Consider the following 461-nt stretch of genomic DNA (forward strand, 5'->3'; position numbering starts at 1 on the left):
CACCTGGAGAGGGAGAGTGAGGGAGAGTGAGGGAGAGAGAGAGAGAGAGAGAGAGAGAGAGAGAGAGAGAGAGAGAGAGAGAGAGAGAGAGAGAGAGAGAGAGAGAGAGAGAGAGAGAGAGAGAGAGAGAGAGAGAGAGAGAGAGAGAGAGAGAGAGAGAGAGAGAGAGAGAGAGAGAGAGAGAGAACAGGCCCTAGGCCAGTTGCGACCCTTGGATTCACTTGTTACAGTTGAATCTGTGACCTGCATCTGTCCGCCTGTCTGTCTGTCTGTCTGTCTGTCTGTCTGTCTGTCTGTCTGTCTGTCTGTCTGTCTGTCTGTCTGTCTGTCTGTCTGTCTGTCTGTGTGTGTGTGTGTGTGTGTGTGTGTGTGTGTGTGTGTGTGTGTTTATTTTCAAGCATTTTAAACTCGTTGGGTATCATTTGCATCTGTCCTGCAAAAACACAGAGAAAAGCCCTCCA

The sequence above is a fragment of the Gadus macrocephalus genome, chromosome 10, assembly GCF_031168955.1.
Source record: "Gadus macrocephalus chromosome 10, ASM3116895v1".
NCBI lineage: Eukaryota > Metazoa > Chordata > Actinopteri > Gadiformes > Gadidae > Gadus > Gadus macrocephalus.